The 12201-nt window shown below is 45.1% G+C and overlaps 1 protein-coding gene across 1 annotated transcript in view; it reads right to left on the bottom strand.

Annotated features, from left to right (window-relative positions):
- The window catches only part of Tafa2 (TAFA chemokine like family member 2), a 450421-nt gene extending 438441 nt beyond the window's left edge, over window positions 1–11980 (bottom strand). Inside the window, exon 1 of the mRNA XM_076920380.1 lies at window positions 10859–11980. The gene's annotated coding sequence lies outside the window, so the exon portion shown is untranslated. The remainder of the gene's footprint in view (window positions 1–10858) is intronic.
- Between the last annotated feature and the right edge of the window lie 221 nt (window positions 11981–12201).

Here is a 12201-nt window from a genome sequence, read left to right as displayed (position 1 = left end):
TGTTGGGAAGGAAGAGGGTAGTTGTTACCTGTTCAGGGTTTGAGACAAGAACAGAATTCTGCAGCCCAGGCTATCCTCACATTAGGGTAGCCTCATGCTCCCCGTGACCTTCCTCCTGCTGGGGCCACTCTCTAGGAATGGAATGACGGGTGTGAGCCACCACATCTAACTGAAAGTATTGTTTACAAAGAGATGGACACTTTCCGGGCAGCAGCCAAGAGTGCACACAATGAAAATCAGTCTTTAAAATCCACCTCTGCACCTACTCACAGAGCTATTCAACCAGAACCAGAACCCAGACAGTGTGGCCAAACCTTGACAACTACGCTTTAAATTAAAAGTTGGCAGTGACTCTTGAAATTCCTCCCGGAACGATCTAAAACTCTAACATTCTTCTTTTATGATAGAATGAATAAACATACTGATAGAATTTAACGTAATGATTTGGTTATGAAATAATAAATAAACTCTTTTTATTTTCAAGTTGTAAGAAATCATCTGTGTATGGAAAACTGACCATTTCCAGCTTGTGTTTTGAGGGAATGGTATGTTTTCTGGATAGAAAGCTAGAAAGTATCTAGACACTCATTAACTTTGCGCTCACATAGTCTCCAGCAAAGTGCTGAGTCAGCAGATTCTTCCTGCTGACCAGGGAGGAGCTGTCAGGGAGGCAAGAGCTGCAGTCCTATTTCCTCAATGCCTGGAACAATGATCTGTGGTAAATACTCTCACAACCTAAATTGGACTCCACCAATTAACAGTTCTATCCTTGCCTGGGAATTTGTTAGAAACAGAGATTCTAAAGCCCTGTTTCAGGATTCACGGCAAATTCCTCCCTGTGACTTGTGTCCACACACAGAAGTTTAAGAGGCAATGAACTAAGACAGAGCCTATCACAGAACCCCACAGCCCATCAGTGTTTGGGATAAGTGTAAACTCCTGTATACCTAGTACATCTCTGGAGACTCTAAGAGGTTGGGCAGGGAGCCTACCAGAGATGCCCACTCAGACACACTTTATAGCCAACTGAAAGTCTTTTATTCTATCCTGATGGGGTTACACTCAGGTATTCAGGTCTTAAATGCAACATCAAGTGTCCAGAGTAGAGTTTTTTAAGGCAGAAACCATGTCCTGGCATTTAGCTCAGCAGCCTCAGGGAAAGCTGGGATCGGTAGGTAACCTTCCTATAAGCAAACAATTTAACAGAAGCTAAGATGAGCAGTTGCTGGGGGGTAGGGATCAGCTGAAGTGGGGAGCTCTCCCCAACCCTCACACAGTGTTCTGAGCAAGCAAGCAGTTTAACAGAAGCTAAGTTGTAAGTTAACCAGGGCATGTTGACGTTGGGTTCCTAGAAAACAGGTAGTCTTCCATGGAATTCTCTGTCGTGGAGATTAAATTCAAGTTAAACCTGAAATGGCCTCAGTAAGAATACAAGATGGAGGAACAACTGCACTGTCTTGCCTTGTCTCCAGGGCACCAATTTCAGAGTGAGTTTATCATCAAATATATATGGTAGTCCAAAGAAATAAAATTAAATACTGGGGCTACATCATTGAGTGTGCATCCTCATTCATTGAGTGTGTGATTCTCATTCTGTCTTTCCCACTGGTCCTCTCCCAGCCAACTGCAGTCTACACGTAGAGCTGACGGCCATGGCTGGAGATGGCTGAAGAGTCACGACACATCTCTCTAAAGTATCATGTCCATACACCGGATAGCACACTCATGGTCCTTCACATGCAGACAGCCTGTAGATGCGTCTCTTGACTAAGAAGGGATTTCAAATTTGAATTCACCGTCATCGTTTATAACTCTGGAACCTTCACACTAAAGAGAGTCTTCCCATCTACGTTCTACTCTCTGAGTCAAACAATCCGTTCCATCATGGCAGCCTGTCAGTGCCAGATCTCCACCGTCTCAGGTGTTGACCATGATCCTCCATGATTCTGTAAGGTTTCCACAACACTGCCATTTGTTGTCTTCCACTCAGTCTCTTTCATTCACTCTTCTTCCCAGCCTGACTCTCTTAGGCATTTGAATTTGCAATCCCTCAGAGAAGGTTGAGGCCATGGCATACCTCTGATCGAAAGTCACTCAACATGTGCGATTCAAGAAAGGAACTGGCTCTGGGAGTCACTCCCTTGGCTGGTGGACTTTGTGAGCTGTAAGCAATCGACAGCACTCCATCCTTTCTTTGACATACACAGTATGATATTTTCCCTTCACCATTCACCCTGACTCAGACATTTTGATTATTTTAATTAGTTCTTTTCAGGTCTGTTCTTCACGATTAAAAATAAGAATGACCAGCAAAAGCAGGTTCAGAACAGTACATTGCGTTTTTTTTTTTTTTTCTTATTGAGATAAAGCAATAGCAAAGACAAGGCTTGCGATTCATATCATAAATGTTGGTGGCCCCAAAAAACGTGATATAATAAAGCCTGAATCCTCACTGTGGTATTTGGAGGTGGAGTTTGTTAGCTAATTACATCAGAAGAATGAAGCCCCTGTGAGTGAAGTATTCCCTATAATGGAGGCATAATTTACTCTCTCTCTCTCTCTCTCTCTCTCTCTCTCTCTCTCTCTCTCTCTCTCTCCCTCCCTCCCTCCCTTCCCCTTCCATGCTTTGTTCCTCTTTCTCCATCTATCCCTTCTTCTCTCCTTCCCTCTTTCCTTCTCTCCTCTTCTTTGAAGAAGGTAGCTGACTTCACCAGAAAACAGACTTTCACCAGACAGGTCTGCTGGCCCTCTGCTTTTGAAATCCCAGTTTCCGGACCCATGAAAAATAAACGTGTGTACATAAGCTCCTAGTCCGTAGTACTTTTGTTATGGCAAAACTGACTGGCAGCGTTAAACAAATACTTACTGAATAAATGGACTTTTCTACGGGTTATTACATGTTTTAATTTACAATTTTTGAATAAGTGTATCTAATAATTATATAACACGTGAAGATTTATTTGTTAACCGACTTCTACTTGGGTTGAGCAAACCAAGCCACTTTATGTGAGTGACAGTGAGAACAAGCAGTAGATGACGAAGACGTGACATTACAAGCCTGAAACCCACTTCCTATCGCAACTGATTTTACAATAAAAAGTGCACTAGAAGACTAAGACACTTAAACAAACCAAACCATGAGATTTAGCCTGATTCAGTGTTATGGCCCCAAGTGTATTGTTTTTAGCCAGCACCACCACCATCGTCATTATCACCACTACCACCACCACCATCATCATCAACAACAACAACAACTCAAATTGTCTTGCAAACTCAACCTACAGAGACATTGCTAAAGAACTGAAGCAAGGAGGTGAGCCGCTTACTACCCCACAGTTACCTATTGTTCAAGTTCTTAAACCATCTCCAGTGCTCTTATCACTGACCCACACAAGTTTTTTTTTTTTTTAAATACATCTGTCTCCACATTTGGGGGGAGGGGGGTAGGAGTCACTTTTTTTTCTCTTTCATTTATTTTTTTTTTACACTCCAGATTTTATCGCCCCTCCCCCAGTCCATCCTCTGACTCTTCCACATCCCATACCTCCTTCCAGACCCCCTGTCTCCACAAGGATGTCTCCACCCCTACCCCCTACCCAACCAAACCTCTAAACTCCCTGGGGCCTCCAGTCTCTTGAGGGTTGGGTGCATCTTCTCTGACTAAACCCAGACTCAGCAGTCCTCTGCTGTATATGTGTTGGGGGGCTCCATATCAGCTTGTGTATACTGCCTGGTTGGTGCTCCAGTGTTTGAGAGATCTCCTCGAGAGTCCAAGTTAATTGAAACTGCTGGTCCTCCTACAGGGTCACCCTCCTCCTCAGCTTCTTCCAGCCTTTCGCTAACTTAAAGAGGTCCCCGACTTCTGTCCATTGGTTGGGTGCTCATATTTGCATCTGACTCTTTCAGCTGCTTGTTGGGTCTTTTGAAGAGCAGTCATAATAGGTCCCTTTTTGTGAGCACTCCATAGCCTCAGTAATAGTGTCGGGCCTTGGGACATCCCCTTGAACTGGATCCCACTTAGGGCCTGTCTCTGGACCTTCTTTTCCCCAGGTTCCTCTTCATTTCCATCCCTGCAGTTCTTTCAGACAAGAAAAATAATGGGTCAGAGTTTTGACTGTGGGATGGTAACCCCTTCCCTATCTTGATGCCCTGTCTTCCTGCTAGAGGTGGGCTCTATAAGTTCCCTTTCCCTACTGTCGGGCATTTCATCTACAGTCCCTCCCTTTGAGTCCTGAGAGTGTCTTGCCTCCCAGGTCTCTGGTGCATTCTGGAGGGTCCCCCCAACCTCCTACCTCCTGAAGTTGCCCGTTTCATTCTTCCTGCTGGTCCTCAGGGCTTCAGTCCTGTTCCCTCCCCCAATTCCCACACAAGTTTCATAATATTTACATGCTCTCTCTTCTAAGCAAAACAAAACAGCAGGCTAATGGATGTTCACCACTTAGCAAATGACGTGAGGCCCCAACTATGTCTTAAAATAACAAAGTCTGAAGTTTGACCCAATTCTAAGCATAAACTTATAAACTCACCAATTATGGGTGCAAAGAGTGTCAGAAGAGAGTTGTTTGTAATAACAGAAAACATGTATGCTAACCGGAAACTAACCATTTAACATTCTAAGAGCTAACCTCTCCCCACTCGACCCCCAAAATACCTAAGTTAAATTTGTTCATTGAACTTGCCTTCCCCAAATCAGGCATCTGTTTTCTATCTTAAGAAGCTCCTAAGCCTTTCCCCTCCCCTCACCCTCCCCACCCCCGTTGGCCTCTATATTGCCTCACGAAAATATAGAAACGCTGTCTGCTTCCTCCCTATACCTACACCATAAAAAAAGAACTAAAGTTGCAGCTTTTTCACTCAATTTAACTCAAAACTTCTGAAGGGCAGCACAAACAAAGCTTGACCCTATTGCTGTCACAAAGTCCACTAGCCCTTTCTCAGAAGGAATCTGAACTCTCCAGCACCAATAGACTTGAGTAGCTATTCACCCTACACCTATAACAAGGTAGAAACAGAAATAACACTCAGGCATCTCCCCCTTGAGTAAGATCATACTACATAGTGCTTCCGTGGGTGTGGGACTACCCATGAGTTAACACAGAGTATATATTAATTATATTATACTATATTATATTATGTTGTGTTACACTATATTATATTACATTACATTTTATGTATGTGTGTTATTTTCCTCCAATGTTTTGGAATGACCACTTCTGAATTCTTACCTGACAGAAACAGTCACACAATTATTCGATTACTGCATAACACTATTGTTTCAGAAAGTTCCCCTCTCAAGGAAAATATTCTAGAAAAAGTCTATTGTCACACAGCTAACATGTTGCTAGTTAACTTCTAACACACACACACACACACACATACACACACACACACAACAATGCTTTTCTGGTTGCATGTCCAGTACACAAAGACAAAGACTATAAATCCAAGACAAAACAAATTGAAGCAAATAATCCACCTTGCTTCTCTTACTAGAGGATCTTTTTCATAATAGAGCAAGTATAGCATGGATATTATGAGGTACGAGCACTAGAAGAGGTAACCATATTTACTTATTGACTATTTGAGTACAATTTTCATTGTACTCCCCACTCCCAAAAAAAAAGACATTTTAAAAAGACAAGGGGCTAAGCTATAAATGAAATAACACCAGGGAAGCGGTTGCACATGAAGAGGATAATTTTAAATTATAGGCTTTCTGTTTGCTCTAAAAAGAATCTGTCTCCTCACAGCCTAGCCCATTGTGACTTGAAACATGGTTCTAGAACACAAATCTACTGTCTCCAAACCTTCCATCTAGCTTCCACTATGGATGTGTCCGTATATTTGTTCACAAAGAGAAGTCTAATTCACCAAAGAAAGCAAAGTGTTGTTCTGAATGATTAAACTCAACCCTAAACTCCCTGTGCAGCAATGGAAGGCCATAGGCAATTGACACTGCAAACGGGAAGGTTTGGAATCTTTGTATGGCCCCTAAAGGGTAACACAGTTGTCCTCCCACAAGCAAGCAATTATACACTGACTAGCTCATGGGGGCCGGGGGAATGCAAAAATGTGAAAATATTTAGTGAAACAAGCTTTGTCATCAGAAGTCACTTCAAACTCTCTGTGTTTCACATGTATGGTTTTGTTCTGCAAAGCCTATGATTAAGAGCGAACCAGAACCAGCGTGTCTGGCTGGTGGTCGCCATTTTACCCAGTACGGACTTTGCCTTCATAGTCACTGCTAGAATGCAACGTTGTTGCATTGTTGAGTCTCTCGGTAAGGAGTCTCCAAAATCTACTGCGTAGAGAAAGCAATACAAATACGACTTTAATTGAATGACTACATGTGCTTTTCTAGGGGAGTGGGAAATGTGCCTTTGCTAACTGGCCATTCGGGGGAAATCATAAAGCAATTACAGCTGCTATGGAGTAATTTAGGAGACTGGAAGAAGTGATATAATATAGGCAAGGATACTCTGATTCCTTAATTATATCCCTTGCCTCAAAGGGATCATGGTGAACAAACCAGAAGGCTCTCTCCTTCGAGTGTGTGTCTCCACTATTCATCTGATTTTTCAGCAAGCTAAGTTCTGTCTCTTCTGACGGCAATGCCAATCAATTTCCAAACTGACACCGAGTCAGTGAATGGCCTGTTGCAGGCTATTTGAGGAGATCCAACAAACACACATGATTTACACATTGAGAATGGGTGAATTTTAAAAACTGAACACAAACTGAGAGTATGATATCAGTGTAGCTGATTTGTAACTGCCATCTATAAATCACAACAACATGATTCAATGTGACTAGAAAGACTTGCAATGGGACTATGGAGAAATATTCCTAATAAAGTAATGTGCAGATGTATCCGATGCTCTAAAATGTGTCGGAATTCTCACTGTGGCTGTCAATCAATACTTCCCAAGATGTCCCTACACACAGTGAATAACTGACTTTTATGTTTTGAGTTTGTAACTTAGTCAACAAAAGTATCTCAAAAAAATATATGTGTTATGTGTAACAATGGGTCAAAGTGTGAAACTCAACTATTAATTATCTTGTTAAACTATAAATGCAGTTGTGCTATAGGTCAAGTCATATAAATTAGTGGAAACCTGGATATTGAAACATGAAGGCTTTTAATAAAGTTGTCTTGCCTCCTTTAACACAAAATCAATATATCACCTGCATTTCATGAAAAAATTTGCATATATAGGGATATAGAGATTGTATAGAAACATAATGCACAAGAAATATATTTAAATTCTACTTTCTTCATATTCTAATAAGCACAGTCATTTCTCTTAAATTTTTTATAAGACACAGAAGCAGAAGACAAACTGAGCAGTTTTACATCATGCGGGGAACTGAAACACGACTCTGATTGGATATGGTCAGGCCTTCAGGAAACTATGTCAAGGATCCTGTGACAACTGAGAAACAGACGCAAACTTCTAGGAGTGCTTGCTAATCCTGGCTGTGTGTGACCCACTTCACACCACACTCCGAACTCCATAAGAAGATCGCTGGTAACTGGGAAGCCCATCTTCTCCTTATCAATGAAATATTTAAATAGCTCAATATGTTCAGATATCGTTCCAAAGAGTCTCCCAACAAAATGGCAAATTCTGAGTCCTGTTCTGAGTCATCACAAAACCAGTGACTCAGAAGTAAGCTGCATCCTGTAAAACACTGTGCAAGCCAGGGGCCCAGAAATGACGTCAATTCGGCTGCCTTAGCCTTCATAACCAGCAGCAGTTGGTATTAATGAGTTTCTTCTCTCTGTTTTGAGGGAGCCCTATTAGTAACAGATGGATAGATTGCATTTGTAAATATACCCGAGCACAGATCGAGACTTACGCTGGATGGTTATTTTACCACACTGTATAGTTTTCACCACAGGAAACAAAACTGCGTGACGTGGTAAAGTTCCTTACTTCTACTTGAGTGTTCAGTGAACAGCTGCAGAACAAGGCGACCTCACGAGGCGTCTCTAATGAAGTACCACGAAATGAACAGTAGGGGCGCTTTGACAACTCCAGCTTTTTAAATACAGCGCAAGTAACCAATGACATTCCGACATTTCGGAAAGCTCCTCCTTCGGGACGTCATTATAAATCTTATTAGTACATTTCAATCAGTTTGCAATTACTCGACTAAAACCGTGCTTAAACAGAACCAGTTTTTAGGGCCATGATAAGAAGTGCCTGGTAAATGCTGGAGAGTCACAGACCACCCATCCTGCACAGGGTGATTCAAGAGATCCAGTTGGCACTTAATCAACCTTAAAATGTATTTTGTGCATTTGCATATGAAAATTTCATTTAAGACAGCTCTTCAAGATCCTGTGTTATAGATACTAAATCCAGGACTACCAAATCTGATGAGGCATAAAACAATTTCTCTAAAATGTTATATCACCCCAAAAGTTTCAGCACTTTATAAATTTTTAAAAGGGGGAAAGTGGCTATGTCTAAAAATAGACCTTTCTCTACAGCCGTGCCGTCACCTTTTATAACTTGGTGGTTAGTAAATACTATAACGCAGATAATGTAGTGTCTAGGGAGAGTGTATCCATGTCGACTCAAGTCCACAACACCTTTTCTCTCCAGTTTGTCATTGTTAAAGTGATTAACGTTCCTCCGATCCAGAATCACACATGCGTACACATGCATACACACACTCAGAACCCTCACACACAGCTTATAGCACTATGTAGGTATTTGCTTTGACACAGAGGTTTCCTGATTCCTCTTTAAGAAACATACATCAAACAGCACTGCCTGTAAATGAAAAGCGTAGCAACCCACTGTTTTTAAAGGCAAGAAAATAACCAAGACTTTGATCAGTCTTTTGAATGCCATTTTGAATACAGCAATACTAAAACTGTGTTTGCCTCTTACAGGGCTGCCCATGGTTAAGTACTCTGCTGGCAGTTACAGTCTTTCTCAGAACCTTAAGCATGAAAATAATACAGTCCAGTTGTTTGCACTGAAAATTGAGGAAATTAGAATAAAATAAGCTTCGTTGTGGTTACTGATGGCCTGTAAGTGGCTACTGATAGCTTTTAAAAATAAAGACTCTAAAAAGGTCACGATCCAAACAGCAGGACTCGAGAGCTCCAGAACAGCATGAATTAGGAGAAGAGACAAACATGTCTGATCTGCGGTTGAAAATGTACGATGTCGGGGTGCCGGTTTTGAAACTGTAAAGGGCTCATTAGTTTGGGGCATAGATGCGCAAACATGGAGAGAGTAAATACGATATCTCTCGTGCCCTGATTCTTTAAAACATCAAATGTAGTTTTAATCTTCTTTGCTTTATTACTTCACGTGGAAACCTTGAATTAATTACTCAATGTCTTAACTTACCTTGTCTAATAGAGCAGTTTAAAGGCTAATTGATAGGAAGGAGGAGGTCTTAAGCAATCTGACTGGGCAGACAGGAACCAGATAATTACCAGCCAGTCGACAGTCACTGAAATTCACCCTGTCCTGAGAAGGCCCTGGGACACTGAGTGATGGGGGGGGGGTGTTCTTCATTGAGGGGGGAGGAAAAACTTAGGTTCGGTTCCGAGACTGAGATGAGCTTTTGTTTCTTTGTTTTTAAGCCCACGGCGGACTTTGATATTCAAGGGGAAATTTCACAATCACAAAAGGAGGATGGTTCATTCTCTCTCTTATTAGCAGGAGATGAACTCACCAAGCACAGGATGGGGAGAAGCTGGTCACTGTAGCAACTACACATTCAATTCCCAAGGCCACGCAGCGGAATACTGAACAGGAAGAAAAGCCTGGTCTCCCCGGGGCTCTTAGAGAGCCTATGGACCCGCATCCAGAGGAGACCGGATGGCTCAGTCCGCAGCTCCAGAGGAAATAGAATGACAGACCTCAAACTTTGCCTTTGCAAAAGCACTTCCTGTAAATGTGGCATTGCCGACTAATCGCCAAGAGTCATCCATCGCCTGAAGAAAACACCTCTTGGTAGACACCTAGCCTTTTAGAAGGAGGAGAGGACAGCAAAGCAGGTGGGCAGAAAAATCTGTGCTACTGGCAAGATGTGGAAGTCATCTACCCCGGAAAGAAATGACAAGCCATTAGTCGTGTACCCCACCCCCCACCCCGAACTGTGCTTTTTTTTTTTTTCCTGAACGCTGCTCATTAAACAATACTTTACGAAAGCTCTCTTGAAGTGGCCTTTACAAAAAGCTGTTTCATTCGGTAATAACCAGTCTGTTCCCAGAGCTAAATAAACCTTTAAGCGGGTGAGGCTCCGGAACTTAGGAACGTGATTCTTTGTGGAAAATAGTTAGAGGTGGAGAAGTCAATAGCTTCGTGGAAACGCCCACCCTCTGCAGACAGGCCTGGGAATTAACTAGTCAGAAGTGGACAGAAAGTAGGCATTCCAGACATGAGACCTTTCCGTGGATCATCAGACCTCGCTGATTTCTCCCTTGACTGCGACCCCCAACTGCTTATGAAAAGTCTCAGATGCTCACCAGCAAGGACTGGTGAGGGATCCAATTAAACCCCATTTCGGTCCTCTTCTGAAATAAGATGAACCCTGCCCCCCCCCCCAACCTCCTGCCATGTCTCTGTCCCCTCCGGGTGTCTCCCTTCCCCGCCCCTGTCCTTAAGGTCTGCAGGAGGTTGGTGGGAGACGGGAGGACGCGGGCTGCGGGACCGCATCTACCCTCATCCAGGGTAGCCTCCAGGGACGAGCTGGTTTCTGCCCCGGGCCCAGTTGATAGCGGAGGGAAGAGACATACCCATGAGGGCTGCGGGGGCGCGCGGTCCCCGTGCGCCACTGTGGTCCCCACAGCCCGAAGGCTCCCGAAGGCGCGGCTCGCACCTACCTGCAGCCGGGCGTCCCGGTGGCGGCAGCACCTAGCGATGGTCCTGTAGCTTCCGCGGGCCGACGCCAGCCTCACCGCTCCTGCATCGCTTCCGAGATGCCGGTCCGCTGGCACCATCCAGGGGCATAGGGACCCAAAGTCCGCCGGTGTGTGCTCGCGGAGGGCGAGCGAGTGTGGCCCTGGATGCGCGCGTGTGAGTGCCGCCTCCTCCGAAAGCTAAAGGGGGCTCGGCTGTGTCTTCACATAAAAGCTGAGGTCCCCCTTCCCCGAAGCAAGAGGAAGGTGCAGCGCGCGAGGCCGGTCCCTGGGCTCTGCTCTTTGTCAAAGTAATCAGAAGGTTCGTCGACCCAGGGGGAGAGCCAAAGTCTCCGCAGCCCCCGGCGGCGCCCGCGGTCGCCCGCTGTCCCCGGTGATGCGCTCGCTGCGCGCGGTGCGCTCGGCTCCCGCGACTGCGAGGATCCAGGCGGGCTCCAGCCACCGGCGCTCTTATTCCATCTCCGATTTGTTTGCTTTGAGCGGCGAGCGAGGACTTTTCCTCTCGCCCCGCGTCGTCTCTCCCTTGCGCGCTCACACGTTTCCCCCCCTCTCCCGCCCTCCCCCGGGTTCTCTAGGGAAAGGCAATTGGACGCGGTGATTCACCTTCAGCCGAGCAGCCGTGCACTCCTCGAGTTCCCCAGCTCTCCTAGGTCTGCAGGCTCCGGTGTGGAGCGGTTCTGAGCAGGCTCGCCCGGGGCTGTGCGCTCAGCCGACGTCCTCCCCGTGAGACGCCTGCGTTCCCGCAGCTCGCACTGGGGTCCCGCGGGTGCCCTCTCTGACACCTGGGCGCCGTCGAGTCGCGTCCACTTAGCAGCAACTCCCCGCCAGCGGCAGCCCCTCGATCCCGCCTTCCAGTGCAGCCGGTCGAGCTCCTCGCAGCCCACCCGCCGCCACTCTGTGCATCGTGTGCTCCAAGGGAGGAAACCCTCTGCTGTCCCCACAGTCACGAGCGCGCCGGCACCTTCACCACCGTGGAGGTGCGAGTTCCAGCAGCAGACACAAGCGAGCAGGTGTCGCCTGTGTCACTTCGCCAAAGGCGGGAGTGAGAAAGAACAGAACAAGGGGAGGGGCCCGAGGAAACAAATCCAGATCACCAGAAGAAAAAGAAGCCAAAAAAAAAAAAAAAAAAAAAAAAAAAAAAAAAAAAAAAAAAAAAAAAAAAAAAAAAAAAAAAAAAAAGCAATCAAAGCTTCTCCCTCTCTGAGTTCCACCACAAGCCGCTGTACTGTTAGAATACACTAGAGATAATGTTAGAAAGTCACCCCAACGGGCAGAGCCCTGCTGGTCCACCCCAGACCCCTGTTCCA

The sequence above is a fragment of the Arvicanthis niloticus genome, chromosome 22 (assembly GCF_011762505.2).
Source record: "Arvicanthis niloticus isolate mArvNil1 chromosome 22, mArvNil1.pat.X, whole genome shotgun sequence".
Classification (NCBI taxonomy): Eukaryota; Metazoa; Chordata; class Mammalia; order Rodentia; family Muridae; genus Arvicanthis; species Arvicanthis niloticus.
This window is presented reverse-complemented; position numbering and strand designations above follow the sequence as displayed.